At 42.5% G+C, this 23,932-nt stretch overlaps 1 protein-coding gene across 4 annotated transcripts in view; it reads right to left on the bottom strand.

Moving 5' to 3' along the window:
* LOC104153249 (contactin-4) overlaps positions 1-23,932 on the bottom strand; it is a 382,470-nt gene that overhangs the window by 199,408 nt on the left and 159,130 nt on the right. Inside the window, exon 1 of one of the 4 annotated variants that reach the window (XM_068907167.1) lies at positions 17,699-18,001. The exons of the other annotated variants lie outside the window; for them this stretch is intronic. The gene's annotated coding sequence lies outside the window, so the exon portion shown is untranslated. Of the gene's footprint in view, positions 1-17,698; positions 18,002-23,932 lie in introns of those variants that run through there. 4 annotated transcript variants of the gene reach the window in all.

Genomic DNA, 23,932 nt, shown 5'->3' on the forward strand with positions numbered 1-23,932 from the left:
TTGTGTCTCAGAGGATGCAATGCCCTGGAAATAGGTGGTTATTCTTGAACTCCAAGATGATTTTTTTTTTTTTTTTTTTTGCCACTTAAAAGATTTTCAGTATTTTCTTCTCTACCAGAATTCTAGGTAAAAAGACTAAAGTCATGAATAGAATACAAACGTACATTGCACATTTTAAATAAAAATAGGAAAGTTTTGCACAGTCAAGATCTCTGACTACTGTATAGCGGGAATCTATTCCACAGAGGTCAAGTCGAGGCTGGTCTCCTCGTCACTGCCCGTTACGGGACTCTTCTAGCTCAGTATTACATTAGCGCAGAAACCTGCGGTGCATCTTGGCAGCAGTCTTAATTGCATTGTATTTACAGTACATTTTTGCATGTATATTTAAAAGACATTGTGATACGCTTTGCCGCTGGCTCTCCATTGATTTGGAAAAGACAAAAAATGTCTGAAGGCAGCTTAAAAGCTGAATTACAAACAAATTACTACTGTAGACAGAGGTTTGCCGAGCAACATTATGAAGCGTTTTCCCCAGGAGACCTGCCGCGCCTCGACACCGAGGCCACTGGAAATGTAAATATTAGTGCAACGTAAAGGATCACCAGCGATTCTGAGTTCTGCTTTCCTGCTGAAGCCAAAGGAGCATCACAGAGCCAGTTTTCCTGCCAGTGCCTAACTATGGCCTATTTTAGGTCCTCCATTTCTCACCTCTGGTTATACAACTGAGTCCGAGGTGGCAAGGTTTATGGTGTCAGGCTGAACGTTCAGCCGTCTGCGTGAAATTAAGAAATCCCCGCTAGGAGGCAATACAGCAAGGTATGAGAATTTGCAGAGTTGCACCCAGCTTTTCCTCCCAGTATGGATGGGGTGCCGTCCAGGGCTGCGGCCAGGAGCACCCGTCCGGAACATGGCACCCGGGCTCCGCACCCCTACTCTACATTACTTGTGACTCTTCTCACTGCAGAATACGCCACTGCTTTCCTTGAGAACCTAAACTAAAGGCACAGTTGAGTCAAAATCATATTTGCGTTATTTCGCTATCAAATAGTCTCTTTTTACACCAAAACGCATTGGTTTCATAATAAAATAAACTGCTCTTCAGGGTAATTGATACGGATAAATGGAAGAAGCGGATAAATGGAGGCCTAGCCTCGACTGTGGGCATGCAGAACCTCTACCTTACCTCTGAAGTTAGTTCATTCAAGCGACTCAAATCGCAGCCTGGACTGAAGACAAAGTTTCCCCTCCTCACACTGGGAGGGCGAACCCCGCAAACCCACCAGCGAGCCGGGCAGAGGCGGCCCAGGAGGGCCTGCTCGCCGCGGGGTGCCGCAGGGGCTCAGGGCTCTGCTTAACGGGCAAATTCCTCACGGCTTGGTGAATAAAGAGAAGCGAGCGCCGCTGCTCAGGCAATAACGTTATCGGGGGTTATCCTGGGACGCGATTCAGGGAATAAACGGGCTGTAACAGAAAACATATTGGTCTTTTAGTGCCCAGGAACATCATTAGCAATTTCACAATCTCTTCAAAATCGCAGACGAGTATGACTGCCATTGGGACAACAGCAGGCGTCCGCCTCGGCAGGGCTAGAGCGGCAGGAGCGCTGCCGCGAGCAGGGCTGGGGAGCCGGGGCAGCACCCGTCTCTGCAGGTGCCCTTTCAAGGGGAGCGAGCGAGCCCTGCGCGCGCCGGCACCACGGGCCGGGCGGCAGGGCAGGGCAGGGACGCTGCGCCGCAGCAGGCGCACCCGAGCCCGAGGGAGCCGCTTCCGCGGCACTGCTGCGCAGTCGCTGCTCTTCTTTGGCACGCTCCACAACGCGATCCTTTCCCTCTGATTTAATTACTAAGCATAAAAGGAAATAAACTTCAGAATGAAAACAAAGAAATTGCACTGCATCTAATTTATGGGAGCTATTCTTCAGCTGAATGCCATAAAACCCTGCGTGTTTATGAGACCCTATTAGAAGGCTGAAAACACTCTTGCATTTGCTTATATTGGCTATGCAGATTATGCGACATTACTACTTTTCCCTGCCTCTGTCATTTTTCATAGAAGTGTATTTGTTTAAAGACATCCTTGTACTAAAGCATGAGCTCCTGCTAGGAAAAAAATAAGAACGCCTATGCGCTCCTCATAGCCACAGGCTGTCAAGCTGGCAAGCGCCGAGCAGCTGGCTGAGGTACGCAAAGCGAGCGGGCACTGAGCGCAGCTTTGCTTTCCATTCTGCAATATCAATTATTGGAGGAAGCAACCCCACGGCCAGATAAAACAAGAAGTCTCTCTGCAGTTGATAACTATGTCAAATGATCTGAGCCGCATGGCATTTCAGGAATGGCTGCATGGTAGCGTGAGGATTTATTGAGATATCACACTAATCCCTTGGTTTTCTTGTCATATGAAACAGATGAAAGGAAATAAGGTTTGCAAACTTGACTGCAGCATTGATTTATGTATAACAGCTTCAAAACGCATGAACAAAAATATGTGTTTCTGTTATCCCTAGCTTAGGGCTCCATGTGCCTCCCACTCATGTGAGCGGCAGATCTGTGGATTACGCCTGTCAGGAATACGACTCGCTCCCGTTTTCTCTTGGGATCTGCCCCCTTCCCGAGCCACGGGCATCGCCAAAGAGGAACTATCGGAGCTCAGCCCCACAAGCAGGGCGAGCGCTCAGCGGCGAGGGCAGGCACAGAGGGCAGGAGAGGGGCGCGGAGGCACACGGGGTCAGGCCTCAGCACACTGCCGGTCTCGCGTCGAAGCTAGCTCCAAAATACCAGCGGACAGATTTTCAAGCCCTTCCCTGAACTACAAATTCTCCGCCTGCTTTCCACTTTTCTTCAGGATGAAGAAATATGAGGATGAACTTGCACCGGTTTGGCTCCTGAATTTAGGCTGTTCTCTGAAGAGGTAGCAAGAGTTCATTTCTTGCCTTCTTGCACATAGGCCCAACTACCTAGTGGTTTAAATATAAGCCAGGCATCCTAGCGCCGCAGTCAAAACATTCTTTTTTACTATTAAAAATCCATTTTAATATCTTCTAGAGTGCTAACTGTCAATGTTTCAACCTTCATCTGCGCCTTGCTTCTGTATGCCAACTCATTTCCAGCCTTAGCCAGTATTTTCCACTTCTCATCTTGCATAGATGCATTTGTCAACCCACATTTAACACGTTCAATATTTGACAAAACATTTTGCAATTTCTAGGATCTTCTGGGACAGCTTCTTTAAAAAGTTTTAACGCATCTTGAATAAAAAGATAAAAAATTGTTACTTTTCAGAGTCCAAATAACAGGAAACATCAAGTACGCAACTAGAAAGCTAACACTGAGGAAGCGACTGAAAATATGTCAGAGTGAAAATATCATCCGCTTTAGCTTCATAGGTTTGAAGTCAGGAATCGGACTGTGTTGAAGCTGTCGTCCTAATCGTTTCCCTAAATCACTACAGAAGGGAGATTCCTAGCCACAGCTCAGCCTACTGTTCAGGGCTTTTTCTATTTAGCCTTTTCTAAAACAGTATCATAAAAGCAACAGTAAAAGTAGGATTATTTAAATAGCTTGTGGGTCTTTTCTAGAGCCTTTTTTTCCCCCCAGCTTGCAATAGAGAGAGTAGTCTTAATGCGTGACTTCAGTTGAAGGCTTGGAGTAAGGCATCTGACATTGTTTTATGTCTCCTTCCAAAAAAACTTAGAGAGGTGAAGAGTCCCTCAGCTGCCAGAAGGAAAAGTCACCCAGCATGGTTGGATGTTTCCGTATGAACGGCAGGGGATTCATGGAGGAAACTCTCCCATGCAGAATACTGCTGGCAGGCAAATCAGCTGTGAAACCAGAAAAGGATACGCTTAGATGCAGAAGGATTCAGGTGGTTGCCTGCAGGATGCAAATACAACTTATTGACTGCAACGGGAGTTAGCTGTATTCCGCTAATGGAAAATCAGAGCAGCGTGCACAAGGAAGAAGTACTCCTCCCTTAAACATGTCAAAACCACTCAGAGTAACTGGCCAACATGGGCAGTAATCAATATTAAGGAAGACAGAAATAAGCACACGCGGCGGAAGTCAGTCTGTTAGAGAGAAACCTAGGAGCAGAACAGAAACCAGGGGGCTACAGGCAGAGACCTTGGAATGGAGATAAAAATACACCGTTGGCAAAAGACGCCTAAAAGTAGCCTAAGCAGGCACGGGAAGCCACAGCATGGGAGCCAAAGTGACCCTTGTAGCTGACAGAAAGCACCCGAAACGCAAAGCCAGATCCCAGGGCTGGGCTGAGAATCCAGCTTTGAACAGAGAGGACAGATCTGCATTATGTTAGGGGTTCCCCCTGCCATATAATTAAGGGGATCTTCTGAATAGCTAGATAAGAATTTATTGCATGGAATAAAACTTAAACTCTACAATTTAAATTACAACACTAGTATGTTAATTTATCTCCTGTTAAGACAGTTAAAACAACCACAAGTAGCTATAACCAGTGAGTAGAAATAGCCCATTTTATGGCCTGACTTAAGAGATCATTGATGCTAATAGAAGCCTATTAGTGCCAATGGGCTTTGGATAAGACCACAGTGGAAGTAATACCAAAAAAGATATTTGATACAAGAAATACCGCAGCGTGATTAACACTTGCATCATAGAATTCGCCAGTTAAATCAGTCCTATATATAGAATACCCAATGAGAAAGAGCGAGGTCAACATACACATGTTAGAAACCCTCACCAACATTTACCAAGGTACCCGTATTTCATTTTATTTTAATTAAAGCAGCAGCTAAAGGCACAACCCTTGCAGTCCCCAGTACTTTACGACTACCGCATTATCAAGGGGAGAGCGCCATGAAATACCTGAAGTGAGCGAGAGAAGTTGCAGATAAAACAGAAGAAAGATAAGTATTTCAATCAAAATGATGCTTGTAAGAGAACTAGCTCGATGGCATTGCATGAGCAGGCACTGGACAGCAGGAGATGAGCTGAGATTTGGCTTGGGCTCTTCTGAGAGCGCTTGTTGTGAGCAACGCACATATGCTGATTCCAGCTTCTGCTGTGGAAGAACGAGCGCAGGGAAAGCGGCTGTGGCTACCCTGAAAATATGTGACAGAAGGCAAAGAAGCAAAACTGATGGTTATAAACACAGCAGGAAAAATCCTATTTCTTCTTTTTTTAGTCACTATGCATGAGAAAGAAAAATCACAGTAAAGGCACAGCAGGCATCTCTGCTGAGTGCTAATCACAAGACTGAATTGTGTCAAGTTTGGATATGTACAAATATTAATTCCCATCTACAAAGATACTATTTTTTAAGTGGCGCTTAGTTTATCTGTGTCTGTTTGCTCAGTTTTACACAGTTTCTTAAGCCAAGTTGTCCTCAGACTTTTAGGTTTGCAAAAAAAATACTAAGTGCTGCACAAAGATAAATTAACCCTGCTGAGTTCCGCCTGCTTTTGACACGTGAAACCACTGCTTTCTGTAATGAAGGACACACGATCGTTAGCCGTTCCCGTGTTTCATTCAGAGAAACGTTTCTTCAGCTAACTAGAAAGTTCAGAAAGGAAACAAACAAAAAGTCACACAGAAGATAATTTAAATGCCTTTAAATATTCAGGTAACTTCCACGAAACCTGACCTAGTTTTTAGATTTATTACACTAATTACCACCAGGAAAATTTTCTGTTGCCTGGAACCTATATTGCAGATGTTTCACACCCTGTGATTAGTGCACTTGGGCTTGGAAACACGTGAGATTCCCACGTCCCATCCCTCCCATACTGGTATTTTTCAGTGCCATGAAGACAGATAGGACTGGCCTATCGGTCCTATCTCTAACCAAAATAAATACTCATCTCTTAAAAACAACGTGTGGCTTCTAATACATATGGCTATAGGCAGTAATTCTTTGTAATTGGTGGTCTTTCTCCAAAACCATCTTAACTGAACTGGTTTGGCAACAAGAGCCTGAGGGTACCTAAAGAGGACTTCAGAGACAATTTCTCCTGACTGCGACCACGGTCTAGACCAGTGATGTGCTGTAGGGCCACCGCCACCCTCGCTGCCAGGGAGAGCCTGGGGCGACGGCTCTCAGCGATGCCACGTTCCTCTCTCATCCCCAACGTGTGCTGTGGCACTGACACCTGAGTGCGCGTACCCTAAGCGGGCAAAGGACCTAAATTCATCGTGATGTTAAATATCTCTATATATTACACAGCTAGCAATTCTAATCTCTCAATCAATGCAGCGGCATTGTAATGGATGACAAAAAACCAGTAGTTGTGCTCTTATACAATAAATTAGAGATCCAGATCCATCCCCTAAACTAGCGTTTAAGCACCGTTAACATATGCTCATTAATAATACCCTAGCAAGCTGAATTTGCTGACAAAGCACACTTTCTTTGCAGGGACAAATCCCGTTACAGCTGGCTGAGATGGTACAAGCCGTGCAGGCTACTGCAACATTTTTCTCTCTTCTGCTGCATGGCCTTGAGTAGCAGTAACCAACGTTTTAAGCTAGCTAGGACACAGCTCGCTCAGAGAGCGATGGCAAGGCCGTTTGCTGCGGTCTTTCCCCTGCTACTTGATCAAGCCTACTCTCGTGTGACAAGCCAACCCACCAGCAAGCACGCAGCGGGTCTGTTGCTCTTCTGAAGTATTTAAATCCAGCGCCTGAACACGCTCACTCGCTCCCCAGGAGAGCTGGGCTTACTGCTCGTGGGCTGCAAAGCGTCTGGGCACAGGTGACCTCCCACATGTTCCTCCTCGGTCCGGAGGAAGAGATCTGGGTACACGCTAATGGCGTTTCACTAGCCTTGCATTTTTCTCCTAACTTGTTTCCAGAGGAGGAGGAGGCATTCAGAGAGGGTCACGAGGGGGATGAGCGGGCAGCTTGCAGCCTGCGCCCCAAACACCTCTGCTTCAAACCCGCCTGGCACCCGCAAGGGGTCCTCCTCGGGGGCGGAGCGGAGACGCCTGCCCCAGGCTCTCCTTTGGCCTACGTTTGTACCCAGTGAACGTAGATAACGATAAATGATAGGAATTTCACCCTTGACTGGGAATTCAAATTACCATATTGATTAGCTTTGCCACACACAAAGTGGAAAATATTAACAGGCTTTAAAAAAATAACACTTGTCACCTTGTAGATGTAGAACAGCAGCACAGGGTAGAGCTAATCAACTGGCAAAAACCTTTTATCTGAACCAAAAAAACAAACATACCAAAGAAAATCACATCCTCAAATTATTTTACTATAATATTGTGAGTATTGACCCATTCAATCTTCCACAACTCCTCTAAGAAACGTGCCCTCAAACCTCACAGGCAGAAAGTCAATTCTGCCAATTCCGTTTTCAGAAATACGAGAACATTTGTTAGTGACAAATTTCATTAAAAATATCTCCTAGCAACCTGGGGAAATGAAAGGTGCATACACAGACACATAAAATGAAGGGATGCTTCAAAATGGCAGGCAAAGCTTTTGCAGGCAAAGCTTTGGAGGACGACTGAGTCCAGGAGCACAGCAGCGGAGGCTTTGGAGTGCAAAGACCAGTCCCACTGGTCAAAACTTGTCACCAAGACATCGCACTGCCAGGGTTTTCAACTGCAAATTCAGGAAATGTTAGCACAAAGCCTCTGCTGATACACATTAAACGAACTGGAAGCAAAGGATAATTCAACACTACTGAAAGTAAGGACGCTTAGTCACATGAACCTGAGACGTGCTCGTGCTATCTCCTCTGGCATGCCCTCACCCGGCTCGAAGGTTCCTGCACCATATCGTTTTAGGTGGCCACGCAAGCATGGCAACACCTGCTTGTAGGAATTGCTTTTCGTTAAGTTCTGACACAGAAAATACCTGCATTTGGAGGACTCTGAAAAATCACTTCCCCTTTTCCCCTTTTGATAGGTGCTGTTATGATACTGGGGAAAAATAAACCTCTTTCCCCAGAATTGTCGCTTGCAGCAATGAAGCATGCAAGGCTGCAGAAGAAAAATAAGCATTTTACTGGGAACTAGCAGATGTGATCCTCCTAGCAGCCCCATGTCTGCTCACATAAGAATATAGTGCTAAGGAGAATAAAGTTTCTTTTACGAAAGCTGCTCCAGATTGAAAGCCTACATTTGGAGCACCTTGAAAAGCAGAACTTTGCATTTCCACTTTTAAGTGGGATGGTGCTTTTTTCCTAACCCTTCCAGTAAGTCTAAATATTTTTAACAAACAGCAGCAAGCATGAGGACAGAGTGACGATACTGAGAGTCAATGGTTTCTAAAAATGGCAGAATTAGGAATGTGAAACCAGTGGTTTTATGGCCTCTTCAGACACATTTCACTCTTCTTTTTGCACTTCTCTTCTAGTTAGAAAGGAACTAGCTACGTAGAAATCACAGAATCATTTAGGTTGGAAGGGACCTCTGGAGATCATCTCGTCCAACCTCCCTGCTCAAGCAGGGTCACCTGGAGCATATTGCCCAGGATCACATCCAGACGGGTTTTGAATATCTCCAGCCAAGGAGACTCCACTACCTCTCTGGGCAACCTGTTCCAATGCTCTCTCACCCTCACAGTGAAGAAGTTTTTTCTCAGGTTCAGATGGAACTTCCTGTGGTTCAGTTTGTGCCCGTTGCCACTTGTCCTGTTGCTGGGCACCACGGAGAAGAGGCTGGCCTCATCCTCTTGACACTCCCCCTTCAGATACTTGTACACATTGATGAGATCGCCTCTCAATCTTCTCTTCTCCAGGCTGAACAGGCCCAGCTCTTGCAGTCTTTCTTCATAGGAGAGGTGCTCCAGCCCTCTAATCCTCTTGGTAGCCCTCCGCTGGACTCTCTCCAGGAGTGCCATGACTCTCTCCAGTAGTGCCATGAAATGCTACGCAGCACAAGCATCTGCTGACACCGCCAGGGTACGGCTGTTTGGCGCAGAGCCGCGGAGCGCGAGTACGGGATGGCAAGCATGGAGCTGCATCCACAGAGCAAGAACTGCCCAACGTGGAAGGGATGTTGCTGTATTATAGACACATGCAGCAGAAGGATGGGATACAAATGACTCCCGAGCACAATCGTGAGATGAACAGAATAAACATGAATGGGAAATTTGTTATCTTTCTCAACATCCAACTCTAATTATTTTAGGTGCTAACCTAAACCCTACAAACCTTTGAGAAAGGAAAGAATAACAAACATATAATGTTTACACGATACTGAACTGCTGCAGTAAATACACACCACATTTAATTTGAAGTTCTGCGAAACTGCAAACCTATAGTCAGGCTCGCGTAACTCAAGAAGTTGGCAAAAAAGCTTAATGCATAAAATTTATATCTTCAGCAGTGATGGGATGCGAGAAATTATACTTCAAACCTGACATTATTTTAAGATGAAATATCTGTTCTGTGTCTCCAACTGAGACAGTTTAGTTTTTTTTTTTTTTTTTTTTTGCTTTTCATCATTCTGTTGATTCATTTTTAAGAAATATGATAGGTATATTTGGAGAAAAAGGATGTTTTTTCCCCCAGTATATTAAAAAAAGATGATGTTTCAGGCTGTTTATAGGTTTGGGACATAAGAGGCAGCAGTAGAAGTGATGGATTAGTGAGCAGAGTGCAGGTGAAGTGGTCTAAGTTACATGGTAAAGACAATTTATCAGAGGACTTCCAGAGCTCTGCAGCACGTCTTTCATATAGCTTTCACAACTGTATACCATTTGCAGTATTTGCTTTTTTGGTAGCTGTAGCCCATCTCCTTCTTTTAAAACCAAAAGGTTGTAGTTTTTCATTGTCTGGCTTCTCTTGGTTCTTGCTCCTCCAAGTCTTTCCTTACTGGAATACCTTCTACTTTCATGCTACCCAGATTTGAAATTCAGCGTAACGCTTTTAGCCCTCCCTAGGCAGGATGGATTCTTCATGCGTCTCCAGGAGTCCTCATAACTCATAAATAGTAGTAGTTAGGCAGGGTCAAATTTAGTGAATCAGAAAATTTTATTTTTATTTTTTTGGATTTTTCAAGAGCTTGATTTTCAGTAGGTGAGTGAATAGCAGCCCATTTACAGTATATGATGATGCTCAGCCATAACTAACAATCTCCATGATAATTTGGTATGCATGGGTGTAAAAGACAGCTCTCGCTTACAGTGCTGGAGGCAAAGCTGAGGAAAAAAAACTTTACAGACAGTAAGTTTCTGAAGTCCTGGCTGCTCAGATAGCAATGTTATATACATAATTTTGTGACCAAAAAGAAGATGTAATTATGCTTATACATAACCTAATAGATTTAACTCCTAGACAATAAATGGAAAGAAACAGCACTTAAGGGAATAATAGGCTGTACATAAGCTGTACTCTAATACAAAGTACAAAGATCATAAGATCATTCTGTAGATATCTTGTGGGAGAGATAGACTAAACCCTAATATTGACGTAAGGTTAAAAGATATTCTAAATCAATTGATATTTAAGACTGCATCATTTGTTAGTGTCTCGGGAAAATTCAGCAACCTTGTTAACACTCACGTACAGATCTTTAACTTTAAAATACCACATCAATTTGATACTAGGTAAAACACATTTAGTATAATCAGGAGTTTTTAGGCTACTAAGAAACAAATAGTCTAATTTCTTTTTAAATAACACGGGCTTGATCCCCAACTTCCATAAACTAACCTATTTCTCTTTATGTCAATGGAATATGTTGACAGCAGTAGAGAATCCAACTCTGTAGGGACAGAAATCATTTGGAGAAACACAGAAACAGTTTTCTCTATTTCATTATGTTTTGTCTTGACCGTTTTGGACCATGAGAGCTCAAATTTGCCTGGAAACGTTATCCCCCTTGAGGCTGTAATGATAATGGAGAAAATTCTGCAGCTGACAGCAAAACAAAACAATGAAAAAAGGACCAAGCTTAGCCACCATCAGCACAAAAGGGGACAGCTGAGTTTTGGTCTCATTTCTACTACCCATATATTTTGCACCATCTTATTCCTAATCTGTTTTATTCATTGCTGCTCCTGCACTGGGTTTCACTATGGTGCCCTTGTTCTGGCGATGGTCTCGCTCAGCCCTCCTCTACCAGAGCTAGGCACCACCTTTCCATTTAGTGAGTTTTCTTTGACTTTCTTTACTAAAGCCTTTCAAAGGCACTTTCTCTTCCCCCATCCCATCATATGGTCTCCTCTCGCCACCATGATGCATTTCATCCTTTCCCCTTTTTCCAAACTTGCTTCTCAAAGCACCTGCGCTGCGTCACCCAAGTTTTCTTTACCTCTGAGGGCCACTATATATTTTCTCTCCCCGTCTAGGTTGTCTCTGAGATCTGAATTGCAACCTTAAACTCTGTTGTTGAGCCTGGTGTGTGTTTACACTTCCCAGGCTCTCAAGAGAGTTGAAATTATTCCCAATTTCTTCAATCTAGGATGTGGTCATCCAGCTGTCTAAGATGCTTCCACTTCAGTGGATACCATTATGGTTTAATGACCCTCCACCATCCCTCTCCTGATAGCAGATGGGGAGTATGCATACATGGAGACGGCTGAAGATATCTAACTTCATCAGATCTGTGCAAATCCATAATTTATACCCTGGGAAATTCACCACACTTCTAAACTGATTAGGTTCTCATGCGCCACTTGCAAAATATACAGAGACACTTCCAGAATAATTTATAAAGTCAGTGAGATGGGAGCCAGGTAGGCCAGTTCTTAGAGAAGCTGTATCTGAAATTGATGCCCTTTTACTGAACCTGCAGGTGCCTAAAAATCTTAGAGCTGTGCCTCAATCTCTTTCAATGGTAAGATCATCAGTTTGGAATATTTTTCTCACTAACGTGTTAAAGCTTCAAGTTTCACAAATTACTTTTATTAAACTTTTTCCAAATTGAGTTTTGAAAAAAACCCTATCTTTTGAGAAACTAGTCCTTTAATTTTGAGAAAGACTGGACCAAAGGGTGAACTTCACAGTTTAAGGGCTGTAACAAACTCAAATATCGTGAAAGCATCATGGCAATTCAACCAGGTCTCCCATCTTTTCAAATAAGAATAGAAGCTTGGTGCGTGAATCCAAAAATATGCTTGTCAGGACGAGAAGACAAATGAAACTTTGCATGTTTAAATACGTACATTGCATTTTTAACACCAGTGCTGCCTAAAATCCACAATTCACAGTGTATTTTTCAACCACCTATGAAAAAATAATACTACAGCTTAATATGAATTTATTTTGTACCGCTCTTTCCAGAGCAAAAGCCCTGCACAAATGAGAAAGCACTGCGGTATCTCTAGCACCAGGGCAGGGCAACATCGCTTATTTTGCACAACTCAGCAACTGTCCTGTCATCTCCTCACAGTGACATTTCTCTGCTTTGGTGAACAAACCCTCCTGGACAGTTACGGGATGACCCACCAGCTTTTCATCAACTGCAATGGCAGTTGCTTTTTTTCAGTCGAACAAAGAATTCGGGAAAATGTTTATAGTTTTCAGTCTTTCAAGCATGATATCAAAATTTTCCTGCAAACAGCTTAAAAGCATTCAATGTTCCTGAATAAAATCTAGGTTGGTGCATTCATTTAATCTCATGCCACATAATAACCCATCAACATGAAAACTACTAAAAATGAAATAAATTTATAACATATCATCACAAATTCAACATCTGACACATGCACTCAAAGAAGCTTTGTTTCTTGAGTAGTAACTCACACAGTTTGGTTACCTCTAATATCAATTTACTTTCCCTCCTTTCTAATATAGTTTTAGATAGCTGCAAGGGTTTGGGTTTGTTGTCTCGGCACTTTACAAGCTTGGCAGAGCAGACGTTTCCTTTTGAACGGGGTTAATGACAACAGGGCAGGTTTCCCTGGAGGGTTCTAGCTCCTCTTAAGCATTGCATCTTCCCTTTTCAATCAACATAGCAAGAGTTAAGAAAAACAACTAAAGGCTTCAACACACAAAATTTGCTTTCAGAACATGTATCAAAACCTACGTTGCAAAAACTGCCTTTGATACCACTGCTCTGATCTGAGAGGAGTCCCAAAGAATTATTTCTGTGAGAACTGTTCCTATATGCTCAAAGATGCCAAAAAAATGTACAAATACCTGCAGCAAATGAAAAGGCATAGCTTTATCATTACTGTGGCTAATTAGCAGCCTGGCTTATTATTAATGTTATGTCCAGCAAATAAAAAAATTTTGCTAACTGCCTGCAACTCTGAGACACATTACGCAGCTTCTGATTCTTCGGCTAAGAGAAAGCACAAGGTACGGTACAAAGAAAGGTCTCTTTACTAAACACATTTGCCCTGTCTATGTACTTATTACCCATCCACAGAAAGATCCTTGTCTATTACAAGCACGCTATGTTTCACTCACGCGTTCATAAGGATAAGTTGCCAGTTGCTTTGAAAGCACACTTTGTATATAGAACGTCACTTACTGACATCTATCAAGCAAATAACTCCAGACAAAAGAGCAAAAAACCCAAATCCTAGCATGCTGTTGCCACTTACTAGAAAATAACGCTTTTTGCTTTTTATTGGTTTTTTGTCTAGCTTACACAGGAATTTTATTAACACGTTTAGGCACCAAAAAGTAGCAAAAGACAATTACCTTTTCAAGATTTCTGCGCAATATAAGCTATTCAAATTTCATCATCGTTTATACAGCAACTTACCAGTGCATGTAACAGCTGTTCCTGAATTGCTCCTAGTGGTCTTAGACTTGATATTTTTCCCACATACAACACATCTTCCCTCCTCAGCTTGAAACTGTTTCCTTGCATTTCATTTGACCACAGTTCCCTCCGACTTCTGTTGCCTTATTTACATTTGCTTTGCAGGGCACTTGAATTTCTCTCCCCTGATATAGGGTTTCCTTCTGGCAAGTCTTAAATCTGTCTCCTTTAGTCCGTTTGCCAACTGCCTGGGATAGTCAGCTTCTGTAAATTCTGCCATCTCCTTTAAAATCTACAACACTGCACTTTATACCTTGCCATAAGATTTACTTTATTTCTTTGCTGTCCTTCTGATGCTTTCCTCTTAACATTAAATCACTGGTTTTCCTTACTGAAAACTAGGCTGATTCCAGTGCAGCCCTTTGCTTTACGAGCGAAACTACTGTGTAGGTTCCTTGAGAATACGTACCTTCTAATCGCACTGAAACAGAAGCCTACCAAAGGCTTTCTGGGCAATAAATACCCGGCAGGTCTTACTTATGATTTATAGTGTGCCTCCCACCATACAATAAAACTGTCTGGTGCATCATTGGAACTATTAACTAAGCAGTATTGAGCTGAACATTCAAAAATCTTCTGATTCATTGGTTCAAACCCAAATATGATGCTCCTGAAGTCAATGCAGCTAAGGAATTAACAGCTTAAAGAAATCAAAGATCCCTCCCATCTCTGTAGCCTGCATAACAGAGACTGGCTAGCTAGAAGTATACTTTGCTTTAATAATGGACACACGTTTCAGAGACAAATAGAGTGAAAAAAGGACAGATCTTGCATCAGTGCTTTCTCTTAATTAGGTCTGTTCTGTTCAGCTAGTATATTGATACTTTTGAAACCCAATAGCAATAGGATTTTCATTGCGCTCATAAAAAATTTAACTATTTCTTGGTTCAATATGTTATTCCATATAATTTTAATCAGAAATGACATTAGCAAAAACTAAACTAAAGCTGAAATGATATCTATCACTCTCAGCACTAAAAGGATTTAAATTATGTGCAATAAAGCATTTAAAATACAGGAAAACGTTGTGTTTCCTGTTATGTTACATATGTTGCTCCTCAGTAGCTTAAGAAAATTTGCTAGGAATTACTGTATGCAATCTCAAGGAAATCTTTCATTGAATAATGTTTACTGTCTACTTTGAATGTATAGCTGGTGACCACGGTCACAGTATATTATGCTAAAGCTAGGATAGCTGAGCAGACTCACTGCAAAGGAGAACTGTTTCTAATCTCTCAAAAGCTGTGTGTATAACGTGGCCACCCTCATCAGTTAGAAAAAGGACGTGGTAATCAGCAAGGGCATCGAGCTGAGGGATCCTTTTCTGTTTTATCCCACCTACAGGGTGCTCCTGACCAAATCTCTTTTTGCAGTTCCACCTCTGTGAAAGAGGACTCCCAAGCAGGGCGAACCACGCAGCGGGTGTCCGATGAGACGTCTCAGCGGGGCTGGAGAGCGCTTAAGAGAACTTCACGCAATAAACGCTGAAGCAGTCACTTAACTTTAAGCCTGTAAAAGTAGTGCCGCCAGCTTCACGAACACGCCACTCGCACGCTCCCACACTCGTCCTGCTGTGGCACATCGCTACGGGCCAGGCTGGCCGAGCCGCTCCTTCCCTTGATGAAGCTGTGCAGGTAGCAAGAGTGGTGGGTGCTACTCTTGTTCACCCGCACTGCTGTCGCTCCGTTTCCCTCTAATTCCCCTTTTGCCTCTTACACCCTTGTAAGCAGTTTTGGGTCCACCTCAAAACCTTTGCTTCCTAGTCCACTCTGACGGGTGGCTTTGCTAGGGACTGTGTTTTGTCAGCTACCACTTGCACAGTACCTAGAACATTTATTAATATTTCAACCTTTGCTTTCCATAAAGCTAGACTGTGCGTTGTAGGGGTATTGGAATGGCTTTCAATCACGTTTCAACTATCTCCTCCATAAACAACAGCACAAGTCTACTAATATTCCATATTTTTGTTAAGGATAACCAGTAACGGAGGTGCTCATCCATGGCTCATTCTACCATCGAGATCATCAACTTGGATCCCCTGTTTAAAGTAAAAGCCAGCTAAGTAACAGATATAAAAATATTACTGAGAATTCACGCTGCATATAGGGGTAAAACAATACATGTTTTGCTTAATTGTCCAAGGTAAGTTTGGCAATAGGATCAAGTTCCAGCAAGACAGAAAAAATTCTCAATGTAAAAGACAAGATCTAGATCTCAGCATGGGGTTATTGGTTTATGCTTTTAAAGGAAAATGTATATATTTGCAAAAGCCTGACAGATTACTAAGTACACTTTTTTTTTTTTTTGCTAATGTGATGCATGCTGAAGCAGTATCACAGTCTTTGCTGCATCTGCTTATACTCATTACAGAAATGCTGAAATTACAATATTCCTAAGAAAATAAATTATCATCATAATATTCACATCAGCCCTTTTACAACTGGGGCTCATTGGGGATGCCTTTTATTCTGAAATGAGGGCAAGTTCTCCTTTCAATTAGGAAAAAAATGCTGAAAACTACAAACCTGAAATATATTCATCCTGCATGCTTTATTCAGACTTACTGTTTTCCACAGAAGCAGAAAGCTCTGCAATAAAATCCCGGTATACCTTTGGAGAGCAGGATTCTTATAAGCTCAGATATGTACCTAATACTGCATCTCTGCTTGCTAAATGTTACAGTTTCCTTATTTTGCCTTCGTGAGCTCCTTGGATCTAGGAATATCTGTACTATACAGGTAACCGGTTATTGCTGCTCTTTTCTTCTTATGCTATTCTCCTCGACCAAATCTAATGAGAACATACTCTGTCCTTACAGGCGAGACACTTTCATACTTCACAGCCTCTGGTTTTGTCTGCTTTGAGACTTATTGCCTATTCAGAAAAAAAAATTATTTGCTCTCCTGTATGCACCTTCTGCACAGCAGGATTGCATTCAACTCGTGCAAGTGCTCTGGCCCTCAAATAAAAACAATTCTACCTGACTTCAGAGCATCCCTAGGGTTTGAGGCCAGAAAAAGTCCAAAGACAGAGCATTCAAACCAGTGTGTTACAAAAACGCGTGCAGTCAAAAAATAACATTTATACTAACATCACGCAACGCCAAAAAAAAAAAACCACACTATACATATACTGGATATATGCTGTTATCAGTCTTAGGAGTCAGTAGCACCACACAGAAATTGCACACCCTGACAAAAAACAGGGCAGTTTCCAAAAGCGAGGTTGGTAGCAGAAGTATGGCTCATGCTCTCGGCTAAACGGGGTTCGGAAAGCTAAGTTAAATATTGGTGCAAGTCATGTAGTACGTGGGCGAGAAGGAGCCAGCCTGCAGCCGTGTACGGGTCCCGCAGAAGTGCAACAACAACTCTTTCTGTACGCTTAGCATTAGCTTATTGTAACTCTTTAAGTTGCTCAGAGTTTACAACGCTGAGGTTATTCATGCACCTAGAAGTATTTGCAGGAATAAAAGCAAATACCTAGTAAAAATTTCAGCTGTTTCTCATCTAACTCCAGTTTCTGCTTTCATAATACTTCTAGAAAACAAAGTGAAAAGTCTTCCCAGGCAAAGCACTACTTCTAACTCACTTCTAAACGTTTCAGTGATGCAATTCAATATTGCTGACAACTTATTACATGAAGCCATAAACGTTTCAGAAAAGTTTTAAAGCACTGTGACACTCATCGGACACTTCACTTTTCTGCCCCTGTGTCCGCATAGGAGATCAAGCATCAACAGCTTCAGCAAACAGCTGTTGTGTCAACAGGTAATTTCTCTATTTTAACACAGATTGCAATAGCCGGAAAAATTTTACTTATGCCAAATAACTGCTGTCCTTCGTGTGTTACTGATGCCCCTGGGCGAGCTGCTCAGGCTTGCTCTGACACAACGTAACACGCTCCTAGGCGACAACATCCTTAACTGCCACAAAGAGCGTTTGGGCTAAAAGACAGCTGATTTGCTTAAATTCATCAATTACTCACCTGTAGAGGAAACCAAAGAAAGCGGCATGCTGCTCCGAGCAGGTTATTCCCCGTCTTGCCGGTCGGGCTCGCAGAGCGACAGGGCAGAGCAGACCCACAGCAGCAGCAGCACGCAGCGCCGCGGAGGGGAGTCGGCGCCGGCAGCGCCGCGGGTCACCCCCCCACTCCGCTCCCCTCCGCGCCCTGGGGCCGCGCGCGTGCTCGACAGCTGCTCCGAGCCGCCCCAAACGCAGGGCGAGGAAAACCCCGAGGCCAGCTGGCAGCAGGGCAGGGGCGCTCCCGTGCCGTGCGCCGGCCCCCGGGGAGCGGGCTCTTCTTGGAGCCTCAGCCGTGAAGACACCTTTCAGTGGGAAAAGACACCTTTCAGTGGGAAACAACCGGTGGGATTTTTTTTTCTTAGACCAATTTCCTTACTCTTGTACGTCAGAGCTAAGAAGTCAAACTCCCACCGATTGCCACATCCCCCAGTACAAAACATACGAGAATTACAGTAACTACATTTATATGGCACAAAACATACGTAAGAATTCTAGTAACTAAGTTTAGATACTTGCAAACGTACATAAATATGTACATCAAAAGGACAGCGAGAAACAGTTACAAAAAGCTGCAGTGAAAGCAAACATAAACGTACCGATCTACCCAAGTCTAGAAGTAGATTCGCTAGATTAAACGTTCAGAGATTTCATTAGAAAGCCTACGACACACTCGGCCGCAAGCCGGTGGCTGCCGAGGACGCCGACCCCAAGCTGACCACCACCACCACCACCGCGCCTAGGTGGGCGACGGTTAAACAAGGGCCGTCAGCGTTTTAAGGAAGCACTTTCTAGGCCCGAACAAAGAACGGCATCTTACTAAACTCAGGCAACAGTCCCTGCAGTAACTCGAGGCCGTTCGCTCGAGACGCAGGCAAGGCTTTGGACTCGGCTCTTCCAAAGCGGCAGCCAGGCGCACCAGCTTCCCCACTGCGTTCATAACCAATACGCTGCCTGCGATCGCTGCATGCTACGCTCTTGGTCAGCAAGAGGAAAATACATATTTCAGCTTTGTTTGCATGGTAAATAAGTAGTTCTGCATTTGTATATTATAAAACAAAAATTATTCCATTGAAGTATGTTTTTAAAACTGTAAATTGGCATAGATTCAATGAATTCAATTAACTGAACTGAATTCCAATTTACACAAAGGTTTGGTCCAATAATTCAAAAACTGTGTTTCTTGAACATTTTTTTTAAATCGACCAATGCTTACAAATCTGACCTTTATTTTTACTACTGTTACATAAACTTCAGTACATCTATTTCATAGAAGCTTTGAGATGCACATAAAAATAGGTTAATTAGAGAGATCTCATATATCCCACTTACATTAGTCAGCAGATGCCATAAGCAAATAAAAACTGAAGCAAATGAAAATATTCTGAAGTATTTATTCAATAATAAAATGCAAATAAAGAGTTTAATTGGTTTTAAGTTCTATTCAGTCTTCATTTGCTTGGTAATTATTTAGATTTATTTTTTATTATTCTTTGGGTTGGAGTCACTGCGATGCTGTGACTCCTACTTGTTTCTGAAACTTGGTGATAACTAGTAAACGCAGTTCCTTCCACTTGCGTTTATCCCTACTGGGATGTATTCCCCTGGGACAGGCAGGCTATCAAAAAATAAGGAAGACTCATAAGTCCTTAAATTGTACAATAGCACAATGATTCATTTAAACTAGAGTATATTAGCAATTAAATAGCTACCAAATTACTCAAAAGAATGCATGTATTCATTATTAAATTATTACATACGCATAAAAGACCAATAAAATAGGAGCAGACAGATCCTGTATCACAGAATCAGAGGGGAAAAAAAAGCGAAAACTGTATTAAATGATTCAAATGAAAGTGTTTGAGTCTGATAAATAAAACACAGCAACCTCACCTGATGATGATGTTTTAAATCCCTTGTTTTGTAGGACCATATAAAGCAATTAATGTTTCCTCTACTGTAGTACTGCGGTAGCACTTAGGAAGCCCATATAGAAGAAAGAATCTACTTATTTTACTGCAAACACAACAAAAGTTAGGACAGCTCTTCCAGGTGGTACAGAGCCAAGATGCTCTTGTCTACTAGAAGGACAACACTGCCGCGAACTGTGCTGTGCTCACTCACGCCCCACTCTACAAAGGGAAGTGAACTCCTTGCCTGAAGGTGGAGCCTTCCCCTAAAAGAAACTTACATCTAGCAAACTTAGGCCTTTTTTTAAAAAACTCTTTCCTGCTGTTATTGCAGTGCATTTTAAGTTCTGCAGCCACTATAAACAGTTTTCTGTCTCTGAAGGAGGACGGGTTCTGCTGTTTGCTGAGAGTCAGCCACCAGCTGAGCACTACTGCTGTAGGACACAGCCTCTCCCGGCTCCGGGAAACTCAGAACTCCAAGATCTGGAGCAATTCCTTAACTCATTGGTTAGGAAAATATGTGAACTACTAGAAACAGCTACCCTTTGCTCCTTCAAAGCTGAAACCATTGCACTGTCCTTTCAGAAGGGGAAAAGAGTTCAAAGAGGTATTTTCCCTGCTTCACTTTTGTGTAATTCTTTGCAGCTTTTTATAAATTTTTTTTTTTTTTTTTTTTTTTTTTTTTTTTAGGAGGTTCACCTAGGAGAAGGCAAATCACCAATGCTTCTATTAGGTTTTTATATTCCCCTGTGACTTGCATCTTAGCTAGCTTTTTTTTTTTTTTTTTTTTTTTGGAGTAACACACACACTGGCCTTTGAAGCTTTTGCCTTCAGAAGATGACATTTCAGCTAAATTAGGGAAGCCACCATGTCAATTCACTATCACACGGGATGCCATTGGGAAAGTCCTTTATTATGGCAACGTATGACCAGTTTTGCCTACGCTTAAGGGGCTTAAAGAGAAATACATCATTGTTTATGAGAATTACTATTTATGCACAGAAACTATTTCTTAGAGAGAAAATAACCCTTGTAAATTTTGCGATGACGGATTGTAACAAGGTCCTTTACCCCTTGGACCCCTAGATCCCCCTCCGATAAGCTCAGACCCCTAACGAACCGCTGGAAGAAGACAGGAAGAGCAGATGCCCCAGGGGGGCATCAATCCCAGGAGCTGCAGCGAGAGCAGAGGGCAGCGTCTCCAGGGCGGTGAAAGGAGCTGCTGGGGAAAGACCAGGGCCGAGGTGCGCGCAGAGCAGGGCTACGGCTCTCAGCATATGCCCCAGGGACTGGGCAACCACAAATACCAAAAAGGGAGAGACAGCAGCAAGACTCCTATTGCGTTACCAGACAGTCCCCAACGTACTCCCTAAAGTAAGTTTCCTGTCCACCAGCTGCAACTTCTTACCACTTTCTTCCAGAATGAGCGCTCAAATGGCAGGGAAGGTCCAATATAGACGTACCCGAGCTAGCTCTGACCTGCAAGCGCTACTTAAGCCTGGCAGAGCCGCACACTGCAGTGCCTCAGAGCCGACACCGCTCAGTCAGGGCTTGTCTCGGCACGCTGCTGATACGGCCACTTAGATTCAATGATGCACACTAATAAGGCTCCTAGACTGCTTCTACAGATCAAGCTCTGTGCAGAAATCTTCAGGAAGTTTTAAAACAAAAGGTAATTTTTTATTTACTCATTCATCCTAATGGTTTTCTTTTTCACATGGCCCACCCCAGAGAATTATTTTACTATGTGTTAGAGGGGACGACTCACTGCATCCCGATTCATCCTGTGAAAGATGATGAGAAGATGAAGCTGTAGAGTACACGGAAAGAAGATGAGACACACACAGAAGCTGGAACAATGCTGTCTTTTTATGGCAAAATTAGAGGTAAAGTAAGATTTTAAAAGCAAAAAGAGACAGAAAAGTTTTGAGCAATAATATTATCAACCAGCACTTGCAGGTGTGTATGTATATATATACATCCTCTAACAGAAGGAGGTACAACATACCAGTTTAGCTTGTGGAAACCAAGGATATTGAAAAAAGAACGCTTAAATCAATGCAAATGACAGATTCCTTTCCAGAATGTTTTTTTGTTGTATATGCCATTAAGAATTAATTGTTAGGAGCAATGCGTATAGCGAAAACATTCGTAAGTACAACGCTTACTGTTCTTATGATTCAGGAAAGTCATTCACAGTAAAAATGAGAAGTCACAAATAACGTTAACTACTGAACTTTCAGTGAGGTCTCCCGTAAAAGATAAGAGCTATCAACTAAAAGGATATACTGAATAAATAAAAAAAAGTACTGGAAGATTCACAAAAAAACACCAGTCTAGAATAAGGAAGAAAATTACCCTATGTATTATTCCAAACAAGATAAAGGAGGTGGTCATGAAAAGGTAGATTTATTCTCTCACATCTTCGATGACTTACTAATCGGATCCAAATCAGGGTGACGTTTGGCAAAGTTCATTCTTTTAATGCTACTCATTTTTTCTTCCATTAAGAGTTGAACAAATAACATCTCTAAGATTATCAGTAAATATTGACCTGTTAAGATAACTGGTTCATCATTCCACCAAAACAGCGTGTTTTTTTTAATCTATGAACGTTTCATATACTAACGCAAAAATAATTTGTAAAAACAAAACAAGGCTGCCGGCCAAAGAAAAGCTAATGCAAGTCAGTAAGTCTCAATACGGCAACGCTAGGAGGAATGGTGTGCCTCTTCTTTCATTATTTATTGTACCTTTGTATCTATGAATTCCAAACTGTCTGTTACCAGAAACGGTGCCTACACTCAATTTAAATAATATTGTGACAGTCAGTTGCTGCTATCATTCCTAAAAGCTGCTTCAGCTGAAGTTGATGTTCATGCATTAATACCAGAGTTAGGATTGTGGTGGCTCCCAGAGATTCTGTAACAGCGCAGGAAAGGAAAGTCACTATGGTATGGAATCACTTTCGCTCACTTTCTCAAGCAAACGAGAACTTGGAATTGCTAAGACTACGCATTTTAGATAATTGCTGATTGCTGTATTTGAAGTGTAAGTGATTGTAAAATGTGTTGTTTGGCTAATGCCCAGAAAGCCAACATGGTATCATGGATAATTATAGACTGTTTAATTGCTTTTGGTCTTTTAATTGGCAAAGTACATAGATGATGAGAGAGCGGATGAAACTAAAAGGGTTTGCTAAGCCACACAGGCCTCCAGGCTGGTGGAGCTGACCCACTGTACTTTGGGTTCATTCTTCAGGGACCAAAGCAGGATCAAAGGAGACTACATTTTCAATAAAGATCTAACCCTGTCCTAGCTCTACAGCTAGTCTCCGCTCGTGAGAAATACCTCTGCGTGTCTGCCAAAACCAGCTGCTGCCTCCTACATTCTTCTCAACCTTCACGCTGTGCTGACGTGAACTCCTGCAATGACAACTGCAGTTCACCTCATGTTAGTCTGCCTTTCTTTTGGTGCGCTTTTTCTTGTGCTTAATCTGGTAGAAAGGATCCTAGTAAGTATGGGTTTGAGTCACAGCTGTGGTAAGATGCAGAAAAGCAAGAACCTGCAGTTCTCATGCCCACTAATTTCCATAAACGGTAATGCTTTTTGACTAAGAACTACAGAATTTGGCTCATGAAGCAAGTCCAGCCGCCAGATGGAGCGGAGCAGCCTTTGTGATTTGGATAACTCTGCTCCAGCGTTTGTGACGATTCACTAATCTCCACTCCCCAAAAGTTATTAGTGAAATTTAATGCTCATCAAATGTGCCAGATTGCTGTATGTGAAAATATAAGTCCTCTTTTTACCCCTAGAGAGGCGAACATGCAAAAATTTTGTGCTGTTTTGTAAACCTGTCTCATTCCTGTCTCACGTGGTTCTTTCCCCTCTAGTGGCTGAACAGTGGCTCTTTTTAAAGCCATTCTGCTAATAAAATATATTGCTGGACTTCCTGAGCTACAGGCTTTAGTCAGATAGAGCAGAAACTTGGCACTGAAGTAGAGAAGTGCATCTGCTTCCAAGGCTGAGCCTGCTGCATGCCCTTCCACTTCGCTGCAGAGTAATGGATTTTTTTTTTAAATTTTACTTCCAAGGTTTAAAAAAAAATAATTACAAAAACCTCACGATTTCAACTTACAAATATTTTCCCATCATCTGTTTTCAGTTTGCCATTGATCACAATATGGATATACAAATAAAACTAATCACAGCATTAATTTGCACTACATAATGTCTTATGTTGAGACTTAGGGCAAAGGGTTCAGGGTGAATGAAAACATTAGCAACTA

Source organism: Struthio camelus, chromosome 14, assembly GCF_040807025.1.
Source record: "Struthio camelus isolate bStrCam1 chromosome 14, bStrCam1.hap1, whole genome shotgun sequence".
NCBI classification, from domain to species: domain Eukaryota; kingdom Metazoa; phylum Chordata; class Aves; order Struthioniformes; family Struthionidae; genus Struthio; species Struthio camelus.